This window comes from Equus quagga, chromosome 5, assembly GCF_021613505.1.
Source record: "Equus quagga isolate Etosha38 chromosome 5, UCLA_HA_Equagga_1.0, whole genome shotgun sequence".
In the NCBI taxonomy this organism is placed as follows: Eukaryota; Metazoa; Chordata; class Mammalia; order Perissodactyla; family Equidae; genus Equus; species Equus quagga.
The window spans coordinates 59,441,998-59,466,183 of NC_060271.1; the positions used below are offsets into that span (position 1 = coordinate 59,441,998).

The 24,186-nt window shown below is 37.0% G+C and overlaps 1 protein-coding gene across 2 annotated transcripts in view; it reads left to right on the plus strand.

The window, feature by feature from the left end:
* Window positions 1-24,186, plus strand: part of TMEM131 (transmembrane protein 131) — a 221,108-nt gene that overhangs the window by 55,963 nt on the left and 140,959 nt on the right. The gene's annotated exons all lie outside the window — the stretch shown is intronic.

Genomic DNA, 24,186 nt, shown 5'->3' on the forward strand with positions numbered 1-24,186 from the left:
TACATGTAGCATTTCTGTAACAGCATATATATCAAGTTTCTCCAAATTAAATCAAAGCTAAAGCAGGGAGAGAGTCAAAGCAACAGCCTTGTTTTACATTATTTAAAATGAAAATTTTGCCTGAGAGCGTTCCTTCCGAGATCTTGGAATTGATGTCACATGCATGTGGCTTGGCTCATAGTAATTTTTTAATCCTGAAAATTAATTGATGATAATTCTGTAAAAATTACCAAAACTAAAAAAATTTGCTAGAAAGGTTGGATTTGCTTTCCTTGTTTTTCAAACATAAGGGAGATGAGGCTTATAGAAGTTAAATAATTTGCTCAGTGTTCAATTGTAAGAGCAGGAATCCAACATCCAGTAAATACCAGCCTGCCTGGTTTCAGAGCTCGTAACACAGCAGGATGTATGTGCGGCTCTCTGCACTGCATTTGAGGGTTACCTCTAGAAATGTTAGGCAGCGATTAGAAATTCTAAGATTTTGGAAAAAAGATTTTGGAATTCTCTTAGCCCACGTTTTCTGTAGTTGGTGCTTTGGCCATTGTTATTCCTACTTGGCAAGGCTACTAAGAAATGGTTATAGTAGGTAGAAAGATGCAAAAGTTCCCAAGATGAACATAGACACTAAGGATTCTTCAGCTCAGCAGAAGAAATATGCATTAAGACTCATCACCTGGTCAACTATCTCAAACCATCATTCCGGTCCTAACTAATAAGAATGGCTGGCTCTTCCCAGCCTGTTCCTTTGATCGATTGTAAAATTGAATAACAAAAGATATTCTTTCATTTATAAGTGTTAATACATTTTCTAATCTAACTTTCTTATAAACAAATAAAGATAAAGCCCAAGGGAAAGGCTAGCTCTATAGTTTTTTCACTACATCGCCAAAATAATAAACAGAATTTTAAGATATTGGAAGGCAAGCTCTATAATGAGCTTGAGAGCACATGCAGAGTTTTGTCTTTTAAAACTTATAACTATAGGAATCCATAATTTTGTTTTCTAACTTTGGTCAAGAAACGATGGTAATAAATATTCTTTTCTCAGTGCTTATTGGGTGCTCATTGGTTGTTCTAATAACATATAGGCATCTATTATCTCTACTCACTGCCTTGCTTTTGAGTGCCCAAGATAGGAAACCTTCACTGGAAGGCAGGGAAAGCTAGAACTAGCACTTTTTGAGCACTTACTGGAGTCTCAGCTAGTTCATTAATTAGCCCCAAATTTCACCACTGATAAGGGTTGCAGGAGGAGTCAGTAACAAGTTTGATTGCAAAGCTCTTAATGCTTCACTTTCCATTGGGCTACTGCTTAAGGGTTAAGTAACAAAGTTGCCTTTTAGAAAAAGAGGTAAATTCCTCATTGGTGTGCTTAGGAGGTAGTGCAGGTCAAAGAGGTCTTTTTATACGAACACAGTAGATAACTATTGTGATGCACAGTAGATAACTATTGATATACAAAAACAGTAGATAACCTATTGTGCCCCTCAGATTTCAACTGCAGCACTATTGTTAGACAGCCAGAGGGTGTTTTGTTCATATTGTAAAAATAATTCTTTGCCCAATCTTCTCAGAGGAAGGTTGGGGAAAAGATTTTGGAGAGTTTGCCTGCTATTCTGTGTTAGGTTGGCCTGGAAGGGACTCTGTAGGCCTTTTCCTTAAGTGTAGACAATACTTTGCAACCCACCAAAATGCTCAATTGAATGAGTGAGCCTAGTTTGGTCGCCTGGTAGTACTCTTGTTCTTGGATGAGCTTACATTTAAAAGATACTAGTTTTTAAAGACAGCTATAGTAAAACTCAACAGGAGTTAAAGAGCTTTTGAGGATAACTTTAACCCCTAGACAATTTTTCTGAGTTTGTATAACTGAAAGGAGTTGGAGTTGGAGCCATTGGAAACTCTGCCTTAGACAAAGAAGATGAATCAGACTCATCCTAGAGGTAGGCTAGTATAAATGGATTCTAAACACTTAATTGGGGACCCTATTTTGAGTCTTCTTCCAGAGAGTGTAAAAGAGGTCTAAGAATTTGATTTTTTTTTAAAGTGTCTATTGCGAGAGATAATTCATACATAGATGCATAAAATGTGAGAGTTTTTTGCAAAGCAAATACCCATATAGAACCACCACTCAAGTTAAAAACTAAAAACATGCCAGTACTCACATAAGTTCCCCCTGAAGCTCTCCCCAGTTACTATCCCCAAGAGTTAGCCATTGTCCTGAAGTTTATGGTAATTTCCGTTCCCTGTAGTTTTACCATCAAAGCATGTGTCTCTAAACACTGTAGTTTAGTTTCATCTGTTTTTTTGAAGTTCATACAGTTTTTTTTCCCCCCGGCTCCTTTACTCAACATTATGTTTTTAAGATTCTCTGTGTTGTTGAGTGTGACTGTAGTTATTCATTTTCATTGCTGAATACTATTGAGTATGTCCCAATTTATATATCATTTCTGCTGTTGATGAACATTTCACATGTTTCCAGTTTTTGACTATCATGAATAATGTTCTTTTGGTGAACATATATATGCATTTCTGGTTGAATAGAGTGTAATTGCTGGGTTAGAGGGTATGTAAATCTTCAATTTTACTAGATAATGCCTTATAGGTTTCCAAGTGGTTGTTCCAATTTACAATCCCATCCTCAGGAACTCCTCTGAAATACTCACTTAACGTGTTTTTTAAAGCATTCTGAAGAGTGGGTAATGATCTTATTGTGGTTTTAATTTGCATTTCGCTGATTCCTAATAAAGTGGAGCAACTTTTCATGTTTATTTGACCATTTGGATATCTTCTTTTGTGAAGACTCTGTTAAATCTTTTGCCCTCTTTAACTGTTGGATTGCATGTCTTTTTTTTCCTCTTGTTTTGTTGGAGTTCTTTGTAAAGTCTGGTTATATGTCTTAGAAATATGTTTTCCTACTTGGTGGGTTACCCTTTCCACGCATACTGGTGACTTCTGATGAACTTAAGTTCTTAATTTTAGTGTAATTTTAATTTTAGTGTAGTTCAATATATCAGTCTTTTCCATTATAGTTTATAGTTTTTTTGTCCAGTTAAATCTTTTCCTATCCAAGGTCATGAAGATATTCTCCCGTGTTATCTTTTAAAATCTAGAAATTTATTGTTTTGCCTTTCATAATTGTATACAGTTCTAACTGGAATTGATTTTTGTTATTGGTGTGAAGTTAAGGTTTTATTTCTCCCATATAGATATACGCCTGTCCCTGCACCCTTTATTGACTGGTCTCCAGTATTTTCTTTCCCCAGTATTCTTCAGTGACACTTTATTCATAAATCAAGTATCTATATATGTGTGAATCTTTCTGGGCTCTGTTGCCTTTTCTGGTCCATAAAAGTGGTAATTCATGTGGCTCAAGATAAAATGTCGAAATGCAGTTGTTTTTTATATATTGACTGTTATCCAGCAAGCTTGCTAAATTGCTTATTCATTCTGATAACTTACCTCTATATGTTTTGGACTACCTCCATAAACTGTCATAATCTGAGGTTAATAACATTTTATTTCTTTCTTTCCAATCATTTTAGTTTTTAATTCGTTTGCCTTACTTTACTGACTACAAACCAGCATGATGTTGAATGTAAGTGATATTTAGTAGGCATCTTTGACTCATTCCTCATCTCAGAGATAAACCTTTCAGCATTTCACTGTTAAGTATGTTGTTTACTATAGTTTTTCTCCACCCCTCACCCACTGATATCCTTTATCATATGTGTCAGGTGGGGTTTTCAGCAAGATCCTGAGATAGAGTTAAGAGTGCAAGAGATTTATTAGAGGATTACTGCCTGTGAAGAATAAGGGGAAGGAAACAAGATTGGGCTGGGAGAGCCTCAGACAGTGATGCAGAATCTTGGCCAGCCCACTGGGGAGCTGTAGAGCATAGATTGCCTACCAGAAGCTTCCCACATTGGGCAAAGGTCACCAGGCCCTAGTACACCTGCTGTGCTCATTCATTGGCTGGGAATTGCTCAGAAAGAACTTGGCCTTACCCCAGACATTGCAGTTGATTCCAAGGGTGCTGCAGTTGGAGGCTGATAGCCAATGGTGCTTTTCATAGCTGAATGGCAAGTTCTTGTAGGGAGATCTGAGTAATACACAGTAAAACTACTGAAAATCAAGGCAAAGAGATACGTTCTAAAAGCAACCAGAGAAAAAAGTGAGAAGACCTTCCAAGAAGCTAGAATTAGCCTGAGGCCTGACTCATAAACTGAAACCATAGGAGGAAAAAAGGATAAAATTTACTTTTTAAAAAGTTACCAAATTAGAATTTGATATCCAATGAAAATATCCTTCAAATATAGAGGAGGAATAAAGATTTCAAAGCAAATGAAGGTTTGTCACCAAATGAAATAATAGAAGATATTCTTCAGGCTGAAGGTAAGTGATCTCAGGTAGAAGTTCAGAAATGCAAAGGAATAAAGAGCAATAAAAATATAAGTATGTGGATAACTAAGTTAATATGTACTTTGTAAGACAATAGTAATAGTATCTTGGTGAATACAGTGTGGCAGAACACGGTACTACTAAGGCTAGGTCATAGAAAGCTTGGCTGCTTCTGCATGGGTCTCTTGGACCTCTAGGAATTGGGATATTTCTTTTGGGAACTCAGTTGCCCCGATGAGAAACCTAAGCCAAACGGAGAGCTCACATGTAGTCCTCTGGTCACTGGTCCCTGCAGAGCCCCCAGCGACCAGCCATCATCACTTGTCTGCCAATGACCATCACGTTTGAACCGTCAGATGAATGCAGCCACAGTTCACATCTGACTGCAGCCACATGAGAAACATCAAGTGAGGCCTAACCGACTGAGCTCAGCCAGCCCAAAAGAGTCTGAAGGATAGTAATAAATTACTGTTTCAGGCCGTTAAATTTTGGAGTGGTTTATTATACAGCACTAGATAACCAGAACACTTAATGTCATCTAATATCTGGTTAGTCTGTGTTCAGTTTTCTTCCACTGTTTCAGAAATTGCTTTTTACATTTGGTTTATTCAAATCAAGATCCAAATAAGGTCTGCACATTGCATTTGGTTGCTGTGTCTCTTAAGTCTCTTTTAACCTGTCTTCCCATGCCATTTTATTTTTGTTGAAGAAATTGAGTCATTTGTCTGTGGGATTTCCTAGAACCTAGGCTGAGATAATTTCTTCTTCTTGGTGTTGTTTAATATTCGTCTGTTCTGTGAATTTTCTATAAACTGTTTAGCTAAATCTAGAGTCTTGATTAGATTCAGATTCAATTTTTTTCTTTGCAAGAATATTTCATAGGTGGTAGTTGTATAATGTGAAGAAAATGACTGATCTCTGTCCCTAGGGAGACTTTAAACCTTGTAATATCCTTATTAATAAGAATGTCTTTGTTATTCATGAGTCCCTTGGATCACTCCTGAGTTTATGCTTAACAAGATGACTCAACCTAGGGGCTGGTCACTTGAAAAAACAGTCATGTGATTAGAGGTTTGGGGCTTTAAGCCACCTCAGCCTTCTGCAGTGATGAGAAGGGGGCTAGAAATTGAGTTCAATCACCTGGTGGCCTATGATTCAGTAAATCATAACTCTATAATAAAACAGCAATAAAAACTCTGGACACTGAAGCTCTGTAGAGCTTCTTGGATGGTAAGCACACCAATGTGCCAAGAGAGTGATGTGCCCTGATTCCATGGAGAGAGGGCACAAAAGTTCTGTGTTTGGGACCCTCCCAGACCTTGCCCTGTATGTTTCTTTAGAATAAAACTGTAATTGTAAGTATAGCACTTTCATGAATTCTAAGAATCACTCTAGCAAATTATTGAGCTTAAGTGGGGAATCGTGGAAACCCCTCCATATTTGTGGCCAGTTGGTTAGAAGTGCACATGGCCTGGACACCCTAACTTTTGGTTGCTGTCTGAAGTGAGGACTGTCTTGTTGGAGACTGTGCCCTTTAATCTATAGATTCTAATGCTAACTCCAGATGGTGAGCATCAGAAATGTATTGCATTCCACTAGTAGCACTGTATGCTTTTCATCGGTTTTTTTGTCTTAAGCCATGTATTGTCAGGTTGGTTGTCTTGGATATTTTAGGTCACAGATGTTTTTTGTTTTGTTTTTTAAAGATTTTATTTTTGCTTTTTCTTCCCAAGCCCCCCAGTACATAGTTGTATATATTTTAGTTGTGGGTCCTTCTAGTTGTGTTATGTAGGACGCCACCTCAGCATGGCCTGATGAGCAGTGCCATGTCCGCTCCCAGGATTCAAACCAGTGAAACCCTGGGCCACCAAAGTGGAGCCTGGGAACTTAACCACTTGGCCATGGGGCCAGCCCCCCCCACCTTTTTTTTTTAAAAGATTTTATTTTTCTTAGAGATGTTTTTATGTTCATCAAACAGTTTGTACACAGTTTGCAGGTGCCAGGGTGGGCAGAAAAGGACCTTATTCTTGAGATATCGGGGATCTATGCCATGATTGCTGATTGCTTCTTCTGAGCTCAGCGATGTAGAGAAAGAGGCAGGCAGCTGTGTGGTTGCACCTCCTTCCATTGTTAAAAGTTCCTCCCCTTGAAGTAACCCAGGAGATTTCAAGGGCTGACAGTCCTCCCCACCCCCTTTATTTTTCTCTTTTTCCCCTTTTGGGAGCCAGGCATTAATGAGTAGGACATTCAAAAGCAATTACATATACAGGGGAAATTAGAAAATCATTGCAAAAGAACTCATACAATGCAACAACAAAAGCAAAAAACCCAATTAAAAGATGGGCAGATAGGGGAAGATGGGCACAGATGTTAGCTCAGGGCCAGTCTTTCTCAGCAAAAAGAGGAGGATTGGTGGCAGATGTTAGCTCAGGGCTAATCTTCCTCAGTCAATCAATTTTTTAAAAAAAAGGAAGAGGAGGGGCTGGCCCCGTGGCCTAGTGGTTAAGTTTGTGCGCCCCGCTGCAAGCGGCCCAGTGTTTCGTCGGTTCGAATCCTGGGCGCGGACATGGCACTGCTCATCAAACCACGCTGAGGCAGCGTCCCACATGCCACAACTAAAAGGACCCACAACGAAGAATATACAACTATGTTCTGGGGGCTTTGGGGAGAAAAAGGAAAAAAAATAAAATCTTAAAGAAAAAAAAAGGCAGAGGATCTGAAAAGACATGTTTTCTAAAGAAGATATACAGATGACTGATAGGCACATGAAAAGATCTTCAACATTACTAATTATTAGGGAAAAGCAAATCACAACCACAATGAAATATCACCTCTTGCCCGTCAGAAGGGTTATTATTAAAAGGACAAGAAATAAGTGTTGGAGAGGATGTGGAGAAAAAGGAACCCTCATACACTGCTGGTGGAAATGTAAACTGGTGCAGCCACTGTGGAAAACAATATGGAGATTCCTCAAAAAATTGAAAATAGAAGTACCGTATGATCCAGCTATTCCACTTCTAGATATTTATCCAGAGAACATGAAAACACTAATTTGAAAAGATATAGGTACCCCTATGTTCATTGCAGCATTATTCACAATGGCCCAGACTTGGAAACAACATAAGTGCCCATCAACAGATGAATGGATAAAGAAGATGCAGTATATATACACAACGGAATACTATTCAGCCATAAAAAAGATGAAATCTTGCCATTTGTGACAAGGTAGATGGACCTTGAGCATATTATACTAAGTGAAAAAAATCAGACAGAAAGCCAGATATCTTATAATTTCGCTCTTGTGGAAGATAAAACAACAACAACAAAAAATAAACACATAAAAACAGAGAAAAGATTGGCGGTTACCAGAGGGGGAGGGAAGAGGTGAAAGGGCAAAAGGGCACAATGTGTACAGTGACAAATGGCACTTAGACTTTGGGTAGTGAACACGATGTAGTCTACACAGAAATCAAAATAAAGTGATGTACACCTGAAATTAAAAAAAGAAAAAAATCACTGTAATATTCGAGGAAAGGCGCAGGCTCATGAAAGACATGAGAAGACCTAAATTTACACCGCAGGCTTATTGTTGGCACAGAGACAGCCTACAATAATCAAAAGAACAAAAACGAAAACAGCAGACCCTGGGAAAGAGGGAGAATCTGATATCCACAGTTACTACCTTATTAGATTCAAATGTCCGGTTTCAACAAAAGATCACAACATACACAAAGAAACATGAAAGTATGACCCACTTAAAGGAAAAAATGAATCAACAGAAACTGTCTGAAAAGGACCTGATGCCAGATCTACTGGACAAAGACTATTTAAGATGATTGTCTTAAAGATGCTCAAAGAACTAAAGGAAGATGTGGAGAAAGTCAGAATGCTGTATGAACAAAATGGAAATACTAGTAAACAGATATAAAACCTAAAAGGAAACCAAAAAAGAGAGTGATGTCATCAAGATGGTAGAGTAGGAAGCCCTAGCTCTCTTTCCTCCACAGAAACACTGAGATCACAATGATATTGTACCAAAATAACCTTGAAGAGAAATTCAGAATCCAGTTAAGAAGTAGAAGCACCCTAGAGGACCATAAACTGAAAGCAGTGAGATTTATACTGGTCAGAAGAGCAGAGCAACTTTACCCACATTAGTTCCTCCACCAGACTAGCTTAGCTTGATGCCAGGAAGATCACCTCAGCCCATGATTTCTCCCCCAGTAGAGAAGTGAGCTTGGAATGTACTTCTAGCCTCCTGGCCTCTCAGGGTGCCCTCCATTGGGCTGGTTTCTGTCTCAATTCATACTAAGTGCTAAACAACCTGCAGAGCCTGGTCTACTGGAACTAGCTAGGAACAAAGGAAAGGTGAGGGCATATCCTTACAGCCAGCACTGCTCTTTGAAATTGGGACTAAGCACAGAACTGAGGGGTTTTTTCCTCCACAACAGATGGAAGGAAGCTAAGAGAACGTTATCCTCCAGCATTTCAGTGGACCCTCAGTGGAGCAGGTTTCTGTCTGGCCTCATACTGAGTGCTGAATGACCTCCAGTGCCCAGTGCCCTTGGGCAGCTAAGAGCAAGGGTTGGGGAGGGCATGCCCTTACAGCCAAAACTGAGCTGTGAAATTGGGAATAAGCACAGAGGTGAGTTCTTCTTCCAGAAGATAGGGAAAGAAGCAAGAGGGGCCTTGTTCCCAGCCTTACATTGCACTCCTGAGGGTTTGGTTTCTATCTTGCCTCATATCTAGCACTGCTGACCAGTGGCAATTTCTCCCAGTCAAAACCAGTCCATAAAGACCAGAAGAGGAACCTGCTTCATAAAATGCACAGACAACAAGCAAACCTACAAGAACCATGAAGGATGAAGAAAACACAAAACAATCAAAGAAAGAAAACTAATCTCCATTAACCAACCCCAAAGAAATGGAGATCTGTGAAAAGCCTGACAAAGAGTTCAAAACAATCAACTTGAAGCTGAGTGAGTTGCAACAGAACACGTATAAACAACTAAACAGAATCACGAAGATGATACATGAATAACATGAGAAGATCAACAAAGATAGAAACAATAAAAAGAGAACCAAACAGGAATGCTAGAGCCAAAGAATACATTAACTGAACTGAAAAATTTATTAGAGAGGTTCAAAAGCAGATTTGTTCGAGCAGAAGAAAGAATGAGCAAACTTGGAGAGGTCATTTGAAATTACACAGGAAGAGTAGGAAAAAGAAAAAAGAATGAAAAAGAGTGAAGAAAGCCTACATGACTTAGGGGACTCCATCAAGCAAACCAATATATTACATATTTTATTTAGGTATAAAGGTAGTCCCAGAGGAGGAGAGAGATAAAAGGCTAGAAAGCCTATTTAAAGAAATAATGACTGAAAAGTACCCAAATCTGGGGAGGGAAATTGACATCCATATTCATAAAGCCCAAAGGATCCCAGATAGGTTAAATTTAAAAATATCTAAACACGTTATAATCAATTCATCAAAAATCAATTAAAAGACAAAGAGAATTTTGAAAGCAGCAAGAGAAAAGCGACTCATCACAAGAGGGCCCCCCATAAGACTGTCCACTGATTTCTCTGCAGAAACCTCTCAGGCCAGGAGAGAATGAGATAATACATTCAAAGTGCTGAAAGAGGAAAAAAACTGACAACCAAGAATACTGTACCTGGCAAATCTGTCCTTCGGAAATGAGAGATAAGCACTTTCCCAGACAAAACAAAAGTTGGAGAAGTGCATCACCAGTAGACTTGCCTTACAAAAAAAATGCTCAAGGGAGTTACTCAAACTGAAATGAAAGGATGCCAATTAACAGCATGAAAACATACAGAAGTATAAAATTCATTGGTAAAGGTAAGTATATAGTCAAATACAGAATACTACTGTAATGATGGTAAGTAAATCACTTTCTACTCTCATGTAAAAGTTAAAAGACAAAATTATAAAAATAACTATAACTGTAATCATTTGCCAGTGGGTACATAATATAAAAGATGTAAATTGTGACATCAATAATAGAGTGTGGGGAAGAAGTGAAAGTGTAGAATTTTTGTATGTGATTAAAGCTCAGTTGTCATTAGCATAAAATAGACTGTTATGTTTTATGTAAACCTCATAGTAAACACAAATGAAAAACCAGTAGTAGTTACACAAAATATAAAGAAAAAGGAATCAAAGAATACCACTACAAACAAAAAGTCATCATATCACAAAGGAGGAGTGCAAGAGAGTAAAAAGGAACAAAGGAACTCCAAAACAGAAAATAATTAACAAAATGGCAATAAGTCCTCATTTATTAATAATTACTTTAAATATAAGTATCAAATTCCCCAGTTAAAAGACATAGAGTAGCTGAATGGATTAAAAAAAAAAAAAAAGCAAGATCCAACCATATGCTGCCTACAAGAGACTCACTTTAGCTTCGAGGAACACGTAGGCTGAAAGGGAAAAGATATTCCATGCAAATGATAACTAAATGAGAGCAGGAGTGGCTCTTCTTGTATTAGACAACATAGACTTTATGTCAAAAACTGTCACAGGAGACAAAGAAGGTGATTATATAATGATAAAGATCCTCAATTCATTATGAGGATATAACAATTATAAGTATATATAAGCACCCAACTGAAGGGAGAAATAGTATTTTTCACAATAGCCAAGATATGGAAACAATTTGTATCCATTGATTAATGAATGAATAAAGAAAATGTGGATGACATTAAATTTATACACACACATATATACATATATATACACACATATACATACAATGGAATATTATTCAGCCTTTAAAAAGAAGGAAATCTTGCCATTTGCAAAACCATGGATTAACCTGGAGAACATTATACTATGTGAAAGACAAATACTGCATAATCTCACTGATACGTGAAATCTAAAAATGTCAAACTCATAGAAGCAGAGGGTAGAATGATGTTACCAGGGGCTGTGAGCTGAAAGAAATAGGGCCATGATGGTCAAAGAGTACCACATTTCAGTTATGCAAGATGAATATCTTCTGGAGATTTCATGTACATCATGATGACTTAGTCAATAATACAGTATTATGTACTTGAAATTTGCTGAGAGTAGATCTTAATTGTTCTCACCAAAAAAAAAAAGTATGTGAGCTGATAGATATGTTAATTAGCTTGAGTGTGGTGATCGTTTCATGATGTATACATATATCAAAACATCACATTGCACACCTTAAATATATATAGTTTTTATTTTCTAATTATACCTCAGTGCAGTTGGGGGAAAAAAGAAAATCTGGAGCTGAAAATATAACTAAAATGGAAAATTCACTAGAGGGATTCAGAGGCAGATTTGAGCAGGCCAAAGAAGGAATCTGCAAACTTAAAGATAGGACAATGGAAACTGTTGAGTCTGAGGTACAGAAAGATAAAAGATTAAGGAAAAGTAAACAGAGCCTAAGAGACCTGTAGGGATACCATCAAGTAGACCAACATATGTATTATGGGAGTCCCAGAAGGAAAATAGAATATTTGAAGAAATAATGGCTGGAAATGTCACAAATTGAATGAAAGACATGATTATAAGCATCCAAGAAGCTCAATGTATTCCAATTAAGACTAACTCAAAGAGACCCAATGGCACACATTATATAATCAAACTTTTGAAAGACAGACAGGATCTTGAAAGCAGCAAGAGTGAAGCAACTCATCACATACAAGGGATCATTAGTAAGGTTATCAACAGATTTCTCATCACAAACTTTGGAGGCCAGAAGGCAGTGAGCTGATATATTCAAAGTGCTGAAAGAAAAAAAAACTATCAACCAAGAATCCTATATCCAGCCAAACTGTTCTTCCGAAGTGAGGGAGAAATTAAGACATCCCTAGATAAACAAAACCTAAAGAAGTTCATTACTGTTAGACCTGCCTTGCAAGAAATGCTAAAGGTAGTTCTGCAGGTTAAAATGAAGGGACACTAGACAGCAACTCAGAGCTATATTAAGAAAGGAAGATCACAGTAAAAGTAAATACATTGGCAATTATAAAAGCTGGTATTATTGTATTTGAAACTCCAATTTTTGTTTGCTACATGATTTAAGAGACCAACGTTAAAACAAGAAACCTAAGAGTCTAAAAGCTAGTATTATTGTAACTAGTTTATAACCTCACATTTTGTTTTCTACATGATTTAAAGACTAATATACTTAAAAGAATTATTAGTTTGTGTTTTTGTACACGCTGTATATAAAGATGAAACTTCATGCCATCAATAACCACAAGGGGTAGGGACAGTGCTATAAAGGAGTTCTGTTTTTGTGTGTTATTGACATTAATCTAATATAAATTCAAATTAGAACGTTAGAACTTTAGGATGTTAAATTAATCCCCATGGTAACCACAAAGAAAATAAGCATGGAAAACACAGAAAAGGAATTTAAACATTTTTGCTGCAAAAAAAAAAAAAAAAAATCAACTAAACACAAAAGTTGACAGTAATGCAGGAAATGAGAGACAAAAATCTATGACATATAGAAAACAAATTACAAAATGACAGAAGTAAATATGCTATGAAGCTAAGTTGGTATTAATTCAAACTGGTTTGTTATAAATTTAAGACATAAATTATAATCTCCAGGGTAACCACCAAGAAAATAACAAAAAAATACACAGAAAAGGACATTAGGAGGGAATCAAAATGGTACACTACAAAATCAATTAAACAGAAAAGAAGGCAACAACAGAGGAACTGAGAAACAAAAGATATAGACATATAGAAAGCAAATAGCAAAATGACAGAAATCTTTCGTTATCAGTAATTACTTTAAATGTAAATAGATTAAACTCTCCAATCAAAGACAGAGATTGGCAGAATAGATAAAAACATGATCTAACTATATGCTGTCTACAGGAGAATCACTTTAGATATACAGACAAAAATATGTTAGAAGTAAAAAGTTGATATGATCTGAATGTTTGTGTCCCTCCAAAATTCATATGTTGAAAACTTAATGCCCAAGGTGATGATATTAGGAGGTGGGCCTTTTGGAAGCGATGAGGTTATGAGTGTAGAGCCCTCATGAATGAGATTAGTGTCTTTATAAAAGAGACCCCAGAGACATCCCTTGCCTCTTCAACCATGTGGATGTACAAGAAGTCTGTGACCCAGAAGGGAGCCCTCACTGAGTCATGCTGGTGCCCTGATCTTAGATTTCCAGCCTCCAGAACTGTGAGAAATAAATTTCTTTTTATAAGCTACCCAGTTTATGGTATTTTTTTCTAGCAGCCTGAACAGAATAAGACACCTGTAAAAAGATATTTCATGCAAATAGTAAGCAAGAGCGAGAAGGTAGCTATACTAATATCAGACCAAATTGATTTTAAATCAAAAACTTTTCATGAGACAAAGAAGTACACAACATATTTTTTTAAAAGCTCAGTATAACAAGAAGATACAGCAATTGTAAAGGTTTATGCACCTAATGATAGACCATCAAAATATAGCAGAAGCAAAAACTGATGTAGTTGAAGGGAGAAATAGTTCTATAATAATAGTTGGAGACTTCAATACACCACTCACAATAATGGGTAGAACTAGACAGAAGATAAGTAAGGAAATAGAAGTCTTAATACAATAAACCAGTTAGATCTAATGGACATATATAGAACACTATTCAACAACGACAGCATACACATTCTTTTCAAGTCTGCATGAGACATATTTCAGGATAGACCATATGTTGGGTCACAAGTTGTCTCAATAGATTTTATAGTATAGATATTGCACAAAGTATTTTCTCAACCACAATGGGATGAAATCAGAAATCAGTAACAGAAGGAAAACTGAAAAATTCACAAATTTGTGGAAATTACACAACAAGGGAAATTCGAAAGTATTTCAAGATGAATGAAAAAAAAACAATATGCCAAAACTGTAGGACACACCAAAAGCAGTGGTAAGGAAGAAATTTATAGCTATAAATGCTTATATTAAAAAACAAAGAAAGCTCTCAAATCAATAATCTATCTTTACAACTTAACTAGAAAAATAAGAACAAGCTAAATCCAAAGCTAGCAGAAGGAAGGAAATAATAAAGATTAGAACAAAGATAAATGAAAGAGAGAATAGGAAAAATAGAGAAAATCAATGAAAGCAAAAGTTGGTTTTGAAAAGATCAAAATTGACAAACTTTACCTTCATGGGCTAAGAAAGAAAGATGACTCAGATTACTCAATTCAGACATGAAAGTGGGGCACATTACTCCTGATTCTACAGAAATAAAAAGGGCTTTAAGAGAGTACTATAAACAACTGTATACCAACAAATTGGAAAACCTCAATTAAATGGACAAATTTCAAGTTACACAAAACTTACCAAGATTAAATTAAAAAGAAATAGAAAATCTGAGCAGACCTGTAACTAGCAAGGAGAATCTAGCCATAATAAAAAAAAAAAAATCTCCCAACAAAGAAAACTCTGGACCTGATAGCTTCACTGGTAAATTCTAGCAAACATTTGAAGAACTGCCAATCCATCTCAAACTTTTCCAAAAATTTAAAGTGGAGGGAGTACTTCCTCACATTTTGTGACATCAGCGTTACCCTGATACCAAAGCCAAAGATTCTACAAGAAAGAAAAACTACAGACCAATATCCCTCATGAACATTGATGCAAAAATCCTTAACAAAATACTAGCAGAGCAAATTCAGCAGCATATTAAAAGGATTGTACACCGTGACCAAGTGGTATTATTCCTGTAATGTGAGGATGGTTCAACGTATGTATATGGCTCAGTGTGATACACCATATAAACAGAATGAAGGACAAAAACCACATGATCATCTCAGTTGTTGCAGAAAAAGCATTTGACAAAATTCAACACCCTTTCAAGAGAAAAACACTCAACAACCAGGAACAGAAGGAAATTACCTGAATGTAATAAAAGCCATATATGAAAACTCCCAGCAAACATCAAACTCCATGGTGAAAGAATGAAAACTTTAAGATCAGGAACAAGGCAAGAATGCTCGCTTTTACCACTTGTATTTAACATAGTACTGGAAATTCTAACTAGAGAAGTTGGACAAGAAAAATAAGGCCCACAAATTGGAGTGAAAGAAGTGGAATTATCTCAGTTGGCAGATGATATGATCTTATATATAGAAAACCCTAAAGATTCTACAAAAAACTGTTAGAACTAATAAATAGATTTATCAAAGTAGCAGGATACAAAATCAACACACAAAAATGAATTGCATTTCTATATACTAACAGTGAACAATCCAAAAAAGGAATAAGAAAAAAACTTCCATTTACAATAGCACCAAAAAGAATAAAATACTTAGAAGTTAACTTAACCAAGGAGGTGAAAGACTTAAACAATGAAATATCAAAACATTGCTTAAACTAATTTAAAAAACATAACTAGGGGTCGGCCTGGTTGTGCAGCAGTTAAGCACGCACGTTCCGCTTTGGTGGCCCAGGGTTCACTGATTTGAATCCCGGGTGTGGACATGGTACCGCTTGGCAAGCCATGCTATGGTAGGCGTCCCACATATAACATAGAGGAAGATGAGCATGGATGTTAGCTCAGAGCCAGTCTTCCTCAGCAAAAAGAAGAGAATTGGCAGCAGATGTTAGCCCAGGGCTAATCTTCCAAAAAAAAAAACTAAATGAAAACAGCCCATATCCATGGATTAACATACTTACTGTTATTAAGATGTCAGTAATACCCAAAGCAATTTACAGATTCAATGCAATCTCTATGAAAATGTCAGTAATGTTTTTTGCAGACATAAAAAAAACCTGTCCTAAAATTCATGTAGATTCTCAAAATACCCTTAATAGCTAAAGTCTTCTTGAAAAAGAAGACCAAAGCTGAAGATTTCACGGTCTGATTTCAAAACTTACTACAAAGCCACCGTAATCAAAACGATGTGCTACAGGCATAAAGACAGACATAGACCAATGGAATAGAATTCCAAGCCCAGAAATAAACTCTCACATATATGGTCAGATGATTTTTGACAACACTGCAAAGACCATTTAATGGGCAAGTATAGTCTTTTTAACAAATGATGCTGGGAAAAAAACTGGATATCCATATGAAAAGAGTGAAATTGAACCATTGCCTAACACCACGTACAAAAATTAACTCAAAATGGATGAAAGACCTAAATGTAAAACCTAAAACTGTAAAACCGTTAGAAGAAAACATAGGGCAAAAGCTTCACGATATTGGATTTGGCAGTGATTTCTTGGATACCGGGAATTATAAAAACTTGGTCTGCAAAAGAACGAGTGAAGAAGATAAAAGCCAAAATATAGAGTAGGAGAAAATATTTGCAAACCATGGATCTGACAAAGGACCTAGTTTTTAGAACATATGAAGAACTCTCAAAACTAAATAATTTTTTTGTTTTCGTTTTTACTTTTTTGCTGAGGAAGATTGGCTCTGAGGTAACATCTGTGCCAGTCTTCCTCTATTTTGTATATGGGATGCCGCCACAGTATGGCTTGATGAGCAGTGTGTAGGTCCATGCCCAGGATCTGAACCCGCAAACCCCAGGCTGCCAAAGCAGAGTGTGTGATCTTAACCACCGTACCACCAGCCTGGCCCCATCAAAACTCAATAATTTTTTTAAAAATCCAGTTCGAAATTGGCAACCAACGTTGTACTGAAAAGCGTATGTGGATGGCAAAAAAGGACATGGAAAGCTGTTCAACCACATTATCCGTCAGGAAAATGCAAATTGAAACCACACACAACATAGTGACAAGACCAAATGCTGGCAAGGATGTGGAGAAACTGGATCACTCATACGTTGCTAGTGGGTATGTAAGTGATACAGCCACTCTGGAAAAACAGTTTGGCAGTTTCTTATGAAACATAAACATGCTGTTATCATATGTTCCAGCAATTACATTCTTGTACATTCTCTCAGAGAAATGGAAATTTACGTTCACACTCAAACCTGTTCACAGCAGCTTTATTTGTCATAACTAGAAGCTGAAGACAACCCAGATGTCAGATGTCCTTCAGTGGCTGAATGGCTAAACAGAATGTGGTACATCCCTACCATGAAATATTACTCAGCAGTAAAAGGTAAACTGTTGACACACGCACTAGCCAGAATGAATCTTCAGAGAATTATGCCGAATGAACACAGCCAATCCCAAATGAGTATCTTTGTGTGATTTCATCTATCTGAGAGTTTTGGAATGAGAAGATTTTAGACATGAATAACCGAGGAGGGTTTGCCAGGGTTGGGGGAGGGGAAGCAGAGGTGGACGTGCTTATGAAAGAGCAGCATCCTTGTGGTGATGGAGCTGTCCTGTAGCTTGACTGTGGTGGTGGGTACCTGAACCTACGCACAGATGCGTACAAGTAAAACTGGGGCCATCTGAACAAGACATGTGGATTGTATGCGTGTCAGTGTGCTGGTTGTGATGTTAGCAGAATGTTACATTGGGGGAAATGGAGTAAAATGTACCTCTCTGTGTTATTTTATTTCTTATAGTCAGGAAAGACATTTTGTGAGTTAAAAATTCTTAAAACTACCTCACAGATACCTTGTCCATTTGCAATGATGAGATTATTTGCAGAGCACCTTTTAGGGGAGTGGGGAGGGTAGTTAATGAGAGGGAAGGTCACATGTTTAGGTTTTATTAATCAGAAGCAAACCTCATCCTCTACCACCACCCCAATTCTTGAGGAAGTATGTGATTTTGTATCTGAAAGTGACAAAGAAGTCTGATCACCTGCAAGGACACTTGGCTCCTTTTCTCAAGCATAGTCCTGGGAAAAGTTGCAGTCTGTGACGCTCATATGCTGCCCAGCATGGCTCCTTGGTACCGCCAACTGTGTATGTGCCCTGCCTGTATAGACCTTGTCTCATTTCTTAGCACCCATTGCCTTGAACGCAACTGTATTGTATACCAAATTCTGTAGTAAATTTCATTTATTAGTTGACTTTTTTCTAAGAAAGTTAAATATTCTGTTCAGCAATTATACAGTATAAAATGGTGGTCACATTAAAAATTGTTATCAATAATATGGCCAACTTCAGCTCATGTAAGCTAAAAGAAGTCAGTTTCAGGCATATACAGTCTTACCACAGATGTGTCATAATAAGTACGTAATAACAGACCAGATCACAGGATTTGAATTCTGACTTGTACCATTTGATCCTGGACCAGTGATTTGAGTCATTCAGAGGCTTATTTTCTTTACTTGTAAAATATAATCCTGTATTTGAATGTCTCAGTGTGTTAACAACTGCAAGGACCATTAGAGACATAGTTGTTGTGACAGTTGAATCATAACACAAGGAGATGTTACTACAAATGACATGTTACTACAAATGAAAATCTAAATTATTATCTCCTCATAAAATCCAAGTCACAGTCAGCTTTTCAGTCTTGGCAGTATTTACATTTTGGACCAGATAATTCCTTTAAGGGGGTAGGGAGTGGAAGACTGTCCTGTGCATTATGGCATGTTTTTCAGCATCGCCGGCCTCTACCCTTTAGATGCCAGTGGCCCCTTCAGTTGTGACCATCAAAAGTGCCTGTAAACGTTGCCGAATGCCCCTGGAGGACAAAATTGCCCCAAGTTGAGAACTGCCAGGTTATAGGGATAAAATTATCATGTGTTATTTTCGTGATAAGAGAAATATTTGAGAACGTATCCCATATGTTTTTGCAGAGTCTTATCCATTCCATTGGAAGAATAGTCCACTTTCCTCCTATTTTCATATCCTGTTTGGGGTTGGAGATGCTTTCTGAGAGAGACTGCTCAGATTGGTCTGGAATCTGGAGCCTAGCAGTGAGCTCGGCTGAGGCTGGATCCATTATATGCAGCAGAAGTGTGGAGTCTAAATTGTGGGTGGGAAGGAGTCTGTGCTTGTCCCTGTGGATAGACACAGTGAAAAGATCATTTGCAGGAGGTCAAGAATTACCAACTTTAAATTTCTGTGATTTGGGGAAGTTTACTTTGAAATGTTGTGGGTATGTCTTGATAGAAGATCCAAAAGTACATGGCACAGGCGTTTTCTAGGGCCCTGAGTACTCCTGATAGACCCTTGTCTCTGGGCACAAATTTTATAAAGTCCAAAGGTTCCTGCTGGTCAGATGGCGCAATGTGAAACCTCAGCATCTTCTAGGGATTGTCGCTATTTAGTGCGATGGTAATCTTTTTCATATGGTTGTTGGTCATTTATTTTTCTTGAGTGAATTGCCTCTTCTTGCCCTTTGCTTATTTCAGTCACAATATTCTTTTTCCTGTAGTCCTTATTTTTCTTTCTTTTGCTGTTGATTTATAAAAATTTTTACATAAGATATCAGATCTTTTCACTGTAAGGTTATTAATATTGCAATCCCTTTTTGCTTGCTTTGGCTCTTCTCTTTTCTTGACATTTATCCTGTCTGTTTTTGTTCATTCTTTGACTTTCAACATTTCTGCATCATTTTGTGTTAGATATTTAGGGTCTATAATTGGGCTTTGGTTTTTCAACACAATCCTTTTGTCTCTTTTAAATAGACTAGTTTATCTCATTTAATCATACTGTATATGTGTTCAGTCTCTTCCATCTTATTTTTATGCTTTCCTTTTTGTTATTTTCTGTCTCTTGAGTTAGAGGCTTAATTTTCAGATATACGTTTAAGATATGATTAAACCTTTATCTCTCAAATTGCTTCAGAAACAAAATAGTGTCTGTTGTGGTCTTTTCCTTTCTCTCAATATGTAGGGTATATTGTTGGCATGTGATCAGATTTTTATTCTTGTTTATTAAAGTTAAATGATTATTTTTCTATTTTGTGGTTTATACTTCAAAAACATTTACTTTCTGCTTTTCTAACCTTATTTCCACAGTTCCTTTACCTTGAGTGTCTGCTTATCTTTCACAAGACAGTTTCCTCATTTGCAGTTCTTGATGAGTAATCTTGTTGACCAGATTGTCTTCATGAATGCTTTTTTCCCCTCAGGAAAGTGTACGTGGGCGATACACTTCCTGAGCCCTCTTTCTGTCAATTTCACATGAGAACCACAGTTTAACATGTCCTGAAGTTCTTAGGTTACACTCTTTATTGAAGTATAAGTGACATACAATAAACTGTACATGTTTAAAGTGTACAATTTGAAAAGTTTGATCTGTTTGTACATTTGTGAAACCGTCGTTATAATTAAGATAATGAACATAACCATCACCCCCAAAAGTTTACTTGTGACCCTTGGTAGTCCCTCCACTTTCACTCTCCATCTCTAGGCAACCACTCGTCTGCTTTCTGTCACTATCAGTTAGTTTATATTTTAAGCCATTTTATCTAAATGGAATCATTCAGAATGTGCTTTTGGGGAGAGTCTGATTCAGCATAATTGTTTTGAAATTCATCCATGTTGTTGCATGTATCAATAGTTTATTGGTTTTTTCCACTCAAATGTTATTTTTTATTCTTTAAAAGATGGTACATATTTATTTTAAAGCAATAAAGAAATGTTTAAAGAAAAAAAAGAAAGGTTTCCAGTCTTTGAGTTTATCTTTTTTTATTGCTAAGTAGAATTCCAATGTAGATGCACCACAATTCATGTACCCATTCACCTGTTGATGGAAATTTGTGTTGTTTCAGTATTGACCTGTTACAAATAAAGCTGCTATAAACATTCACATACAAGTCTTTATATGGACATATGCCTTTGTTTCTCTTGGACAAATATCTAGGTCATATGGTGGATGTATGTTTAACTTTGTGAGAAATTGCAAAGCTTCTTCTAAAGTGGTGGTTCTGTTTTACATTCCCACTGACAGTATATGAAAGTTCTAGTTGCTCCGCATTCTTGTCAACCCTTGGTATGGTCAGTCTTTTCAATTTTGGACATTATAAATAAGTATGTAGTAAGTAAGTTACTGTAGTTTATATTTGCTTTTCCTTAATAACTGATACTGAACATCTTTTCATGTGCTTAGCTGGCATTTGTATAGTTGCCCATTTTTAAAAATTGGGTAGTTTTCTTATTATTCAGATTTACAAGTTCTTTATATGTTCAGGATACAAGTCCTTCATGAATATGTGATTTGCAAATATTTTCTCTCAATAAGTGATTTGCCTCTTCATTTTCATAACAATTTCTTTTGGTGAGCACATTTTTAATATTTTGAAGAAGTCCAATATATCAATTTTTTTTCTTTTATAACTAGTGGTTTTTTTGTCCTGTTCATGAAATATTTGTCTATTTCAAAGTTGCAAAGATAATTTATGTTTTCTTGGTGAAGCTTTCTAATTTTAGTTTCTATGCTTAGAACTATGTTTTATCTAAAATTAATTTGTGTGCAAGATGTGACATAAGGATAAAAGTTTATTTTTCCCCTACATAGGTTTGTCCCCCTATTCCAGCACCATTTGTTGAAAAGATACACGTTTCTCTATTGAATTGCATTGATGCCTTTGTTGTAAATCAAATGACCATAAATGTGTGTGAGTCCATTTCTGGACTTCCTCCAGTTCCATTGACCTTTTTGTCTATCTTTATGCCAGTACCACACCGTCGTGATTGCTATAGTTCTTTTTTTATTCTGGTAAAATGTGGATAACATTAAAATTACAGTTTTAGCCAGTTTGGTAACGTTAAGTACATTCACATTTGTTTTCCCATCATCGTCATCCAGCTCCAGAGCTTTTTCATCATCCCAAATGGAAACTCTGTACCTATTGAACAATAGCTCCCCATTCCCCTTGCCCAGCTCCTGGCAGCCACCACTCTCCTTTCTGTCTCTATGATTTTGACTCCCACAGGTACTTCATGTAAGTGGAATCATATAGTATTTGTCCTTTTGTGACTGGCTTATTTTACTTAGTGTAAGCGTAGACTTAGTCTTCAGAGTTCATCTATATTATAGCATATGGCAGAAATTCCTTCTTGTTTAAGGCTGAATAATGTTCTGTTGTATGTATAGACCATATTTTGTTTGTCCCTTTATCCAGCGATAGACGCTTGGGTTGCTCCCCTGCTTTGGCTCTTGTGATGGATGCTGCTGTGAACGTGAATGTCCGAATATCTGTTTGGGTCTCTGCTTTCTGCTTTCAGTTCTCTGGGGCATTTACCCAGAAGCGGGATTGCTGGATCATATGATGATTCTGTGTTTAATTTTTTGAGGAACTGCCACACCGTTTTCCATAGCAGCTGCGCCATTTTACATTCCCACTAGTAGTGCACGAGGATTCCATTTTCTCACATGCCTATCAATACTTGCTATTTGCTGTTTTTTTGGTAGTAGCTATGCTGATAGGAGTGAGGTGGTATCTCATTGTAGTTTTGATACGTGTTTCCCTGATGATTAGTGATGTTGAGCATCGTTTCATGTGCCTGCTGGCCATTCGTGTATCTTCTTTGGAGAAATGTCTGTTCAAATTCTCTGCAAATTTTTTAATCAAGCTGTTTGGTTTTTGCTGTTGAGTTGTAGGAGTTCTTTATATATTATATGTTAATCCTTTGTTAGATATATGATTTGCAAATATTTTCTCCTATAGCAAAAAATTTTCATAATAAAAAGTTGAAGAAATTCTTTAAGTACAGAAAATAGAAGAGTTCAGTTCCCTGTTCACGTACCATTCTGATAAACCCAACAATTACTAATGTTTTGCCATATTTGCTTTATATACACACATACTTTTACACACAACAAATTGTATTGCTAAACATTTTAAAGAAAATTACAGACATCCTGACACTTCACTTCGCATGAGCATTCACTTTCAAAAAATAAGGACATTTTCCCACATCTGCCATATTTCTCCTGTATGAGTTCTCCAAAATGCCATTTAAAAATAATTTATGTTAATGGCAAAAAAAATAATGCCACAATTCTGCTTTTTCTAATTATAACATAGAAGCTAACCTTTTTTTTTTTTAAAGATTTTATTTTTTCCTTTTTCTCCCCAAAGCCCCCCGGTACATAGTTGCATATTCTTCATTGTGGGTCCTTCTAGTTGTGGCATGTGGGACGCTGCCTCAGCGTGGTTTGATGAGCAGTGTCATGTCCGCGCCCAGGATTCGAACCAGCGAAACACTGGGCCGCCTGCAGCGGAGCGCACGAACTTAACCGCTCGGCCACGGGGCCAGCCCCATGAAGAAGCTAACCTTTTGAAATAAGTTCACCGATGGTATTCCTTAGAGTTTTAGCATTTGCTAACACATCATTTTTAACAACTTCGTTTCCTTCATCAGTTGCCCCCTAACTTGTTGCATTCTCTCTTTTCCTCCTCTAATTCATCCTTTACACTACAGCCAGAATAATACCTTTACAATGTAGACCATGTCTGTCTCTGTCCCTCTTATTCCTTCAGAGTCCTTGTGTAGCATCTGGAGTCCAACACAATCCAAACTTCTTACAGGGATGCGACATAATCTGGACCCTGCCTGGCCCTTCAACCTCATTGTCTACTTTTCTCCCCCTCCCATCTAAGCTCCAGCCAAGTAGACCTGCTGTTTCTTGAACGTCCAAGCTCTTTCCTGTACTAGGACCTTTGCATGTGCTAGTCTCCACCACCACCTAATCCCGCTTCCACACACCGCTCTTTTTTATCCTTTAGGTTTCAGTGTAAATGTTCTCTCTTCAGACAGGCCTTCTCTCATGACATATTTAAGCATGTCGTCTGTTTATTCTTGTTCACAGCACAGAAAGGTATTTTGGTAATCCTTTACGTAATGTATAAACACATTTATTTAGTTTGAAAGTTACTGGCCTCCCCCTCCCCCCGCCTTGTGCTCCATGATGGCAGGAACCATTACATACCAGCACATGGCACAC